Source organism: Vicugna pacos, chromosome 31 (genome assembly GCF_048564905.1).
Source record: "Vicugna pacos chromosome 31, VicPac4, whole genome shotgun sequence".
NCBI lineage: Eukaryota > Metazoa > Chordata > Mammalia > Artiodactyla > Camelidae > Vicugna > Vicugna pacos.
Window position 1 is genome coordinate 25,039,393 of NC_133017.1, and position 4,001 is coordinate 25,043,393.

The following is a 4,001-nucleotide window of genomic DNA, read 5'->3' on the forward strand; positions in this document are numbered from 1 at the left end:
AGTCCCGCGGACTGGCTGCCCTGGCAGCCCACACACTCTGTGAGGGCGGAGCTAGGCGCTGGGGTTCACTGCCTTTTCCTCCAAGAAATCTCCCAATGTCTGTGAGACAGGAAAGAAAACGAATTAACTGAATGAATAAATGCATAAATGAATGAATGAATGAATGAATGAACTACAACAACCCACAGTGGCAGGTCAGTGCCACTCTGTGCCCAGCCCAATCACACCTCACCCCACAGGCCCTCTGCCTGGAGAAAGACCCCATAATCTGCACCTAATTGCACCGAACATTATCAGAGTAAAATCAGGACCTTAGTCACAGAAAAACGAGGAGCCTTGACAGAGCTGATGATTTCCGAGAGGCAGAGAGGCCCCGGGCGATGATAACTGGACCGAGGTTTGTTTCATGATGGGCAGCTGGCTACGCAGTGTCTGTGGTCCCCTTCCCCGGCACCGGCACCACCGGCAGAGGCAGAAGGTAATCACACAGGATGCTGTCAGGGATCGGAAGTGGGTATAAAAATGTCTCCCCTGGGGGCAGCTGCCCCTGTACGGTGCCCCAGGTAAGGCATGAGTCCCAGAAAGGCTTCAGGGGAGAAACGGGGGAGAAAGCAGGCCTGCCTACAGTCACATGCCTGTGGCCCACCATCAATGTCCTCTTCCTAGGACTTCGTCTGATTTTCTCCAATTTTCTCCACTTTTAAGAAGCAGGACTTGCAACCAGAGGTGGTGGTACCAGCTTTTTTGGCCTCAAGGAGAAGCAGTGACTATTTCAGCAAATGAATTAACATCATCGTGCATGTTGCAGAGTCACAAGAGAATTCAGGGCTGACCTGTCTCGGAGGGAGCATTGCAGAAGATGCGCGGGGAGGGCTGAGCAGTGACTTATGGGCCAGTGCTGGCCTCCTCCCTTCGTCACCCCCTGCTCAGTTTGACCCCTGCCGGCCTCCAAGACCTGGGTGGGATGAGTCAATCGCTTTTGTAGACAACAATCGTGGAGGCTTTGCCTGTGATCAAAGCGCCTCTGACTCCCCAGCACAACAAATCACCAGGCGATCCGAAGCCTGGGGTTTATGGCGATCCCTGATCCCCTTTCCCCGGGCACTCCTCAATAAGCGGCGAGGCCCCCAGCCCCGTGCCCCCTGCCCCAGCCTCCTGCACAAACACTCCACAGCTGGTTCTGCCTTTCCTGGGAACCCTCGCCCCGCGTGTGACAAAGCCGGGAAATGCTCCACCGGGTCTAGCCTGTGTCGCTGGGGCACATTGCTCTCTTGGCTTGGGTTTGCATATGGAAGAACAATTTTTGGAGCCTTTGAGTCTTGGCCCTGTGACCCTCCAGTGTGGTGGTCACGCTGATATTGATGACCCCAGACGCGTCTATGCGGCCCAGCGGGGGCCCACTGGGGAAGAGCACGCACACTTTGGCCTCAATCTCTCCAGGGGCGGCCCCAACAGACACTCCGGAGCAGCAGGCCACGTGGTGCAGGGGTCAGGGGCAACTTCAGGGAGGTCGCAATTCTTTTTATTTAATAAAAATTTTAAAAAAAATTTATTGAAATATAGTCATTTACACTCTTGTGCCAGTTTCTAGTGTACAGCATCGTGATTCAGTTATACACATATATTCCTTTTCATTTTCTTTCTCATTACAGGCTATTACAAGACACTGAATATAATTCCCTGTGCCAAACAGTAGAAACTTGTTGTTTTATTATATAAAAACTATTTTATACACAGTAGTTAGTGTCTGCAAATCTCGAAATCCCATTTTATCCCTCCCCGACCGCGTTTCCCTCTGGTAACCACAAGTCTATTTTCTATGTCTGTGAGTCTGTTTCTGTTTTGTTAATAAGTTCATTTGTGTCCTTTTTTTTTTTTTTTTTAGATTCCACATGTAAGTGATCTCATGTGGTATTTTTCCTTTTCTTTCTGGCTTACTTCACTTAGAATGACAGTCTCCAGGTCCATCTATGTTGCTGCAAATGGCATTAGTGTGTTTTTTTTATAGCTGAGTGGAATACATGGGACTTCTGGGAGGCTGTAATTCTAACTTTCACCTCTGTTCACTGTGCAAGCAGGAACCCCCACTTGAGGACCAGGCAGGGAGGCCGCACGGCCATCTAGGGGAGACTGGTGCCAGGCCCTGCCCCCTACACCGAGCGCCGTGATGCTGCCCTGCTCTGTGCTCAGCTTGATCAGGCTGCAGGCTTCTGTTCCTGACTGCTCTTCCCCACGGGGTTCGGAGGCGAGCTGGCCACAAGCAGACCTTCACCTGAGACCTGGGAAGCCAAGGGCCACACACATCCCCGGTGGACAGACAGAGACGGTGCTTGCCCTCCTTGGCTCTGTGTCCAGCATCCCAGGGCTGCCACCAGACCTCCACCGCCCCACCATGGTAGCTTCACGGAGGCAGCTGCCACCGCTGTCTCCCCACCAGCACACTTCTGTGGACACGCCCGGAGTTCTCTGCAGGCTTAGAGTGGCCCCCCAGGCCGGCAGCTGGAGGAGTCTAACTGGTGATCTCCCAACTGTCCATCTTGCCAGTTTCTTCCCCATTGTGAGTCCAGAGCCCATCAGCGTCCTTCGTGCATGGTCACGTGGTTCCTTCTCCAGAGTGCGCTCCGGGATCTGCGCGAATGCTTTGTGCGTGGTTCTTTCTTCCACAGCGTGAGCTCCAGGCACCGTAGCATCCTTCGAGCACAGTGCCTTTTTCCACAGCGTGGGCTCCAGTTCTGTAAGCTCCCTTCAAGCATGGTTTCCTTCTCCCTCGTGTGCGGTCCAAGTCCCATAAGCAACCTCTGTGCGTGGTTTGCTTGGAGCTTGGCCTCCATAGCCCACCCTGGTGAAGCTGGTCCTCACCCGTCCCTGGAGTTGGACGCGTGGGGACTCTGGGGGCTTGTCCGGATGATCTGGAATCCATCCTGCAGGATGGGCACCCTCCACCACCTTTGCCTGCTCACTCTGCTCCACTTCTCCCAAAGCTTCCTTCCAAAACCTCAGGCTCTTCACAGCAGTGCTTCCCGGGTCCTGGGCTTCTCTGGGCCAGGTACTTGTATGGCCCACCCTCCCACGTGGCCAAGTCTCTGCTCAAACACAGCTGACTAGAGCTGGACCAGAGCTATCGTCTCTTCACCAAGGCTGCAGGTCAGGGGCGGTCCGGGGCGGCACAGGGCTGCCCATAGCACTGTCAGCCGGGAGGCCCGGGGACTCGAACCCGCCCACAGGCAGTGCCCACGCCCTCTGCCAGCTCCCTTCCTGGGCCCCTGGGCCCCTGGCCCCGACCCCACCTGCTGGAGCCACCAGCCTCCACAGCTCCTTGAAGCCTTTAAGAATGTTTTACGTTACTATTTTTGTTCTTCAAAATAGGCTTGAATTTGGGAACGTTGGGTGTTCCAAGGGCCTGCGGGCTTACTTCAGTGCAGGGCGCCAGTCTACATGCAGGCGCTCCGACAGGGCGTTCAAGGAAGCTGTCCCCTTCCCTGAGTGTCGTTCTAAGGCTCTTAGCCTTCCTGTCACAACCCGCAGAGTCACCCAGGGGAGAAGGAAGTCTGTCCCCTGTTAGCTGTGTCTGAAAAGGAGGAGAGGTGGCCCGGGCCCAGGATCCCCGAGCCCGGAAGGCGGCAGAACACAGAAGCGGCGTGAGGGCACCCACGGCTGATGGAAGAGGTGGCGGGTTTCCTCCCTGCGCCCCTCGCCTGGTTGGCGGCAGTGACTGCTGTGGATTCCTCCGTCCTGGGCGCGAGTCTCCGGTCTTGGTACCCCAACCACCAGGCATCAGCGTTCGTTCACCTTCCATCTCCTCTTTCTCCCCAGAGAGGTCCCCATGTGCACCCCTGTTCCTAAGGTGAGTCCGGGGGCAGCAGCTGGGGGGCCAGCGGCTGGAGGCTCAGTGCTCCTGCACATGTCCCTCTGCCGCCACTGGCATCGTGACTCCTCTGATGGGAAGGGAGTCGGAGGACGTCATGACTGCGAATTCCAAAGGGAGGACTCCTCGAGAGCCA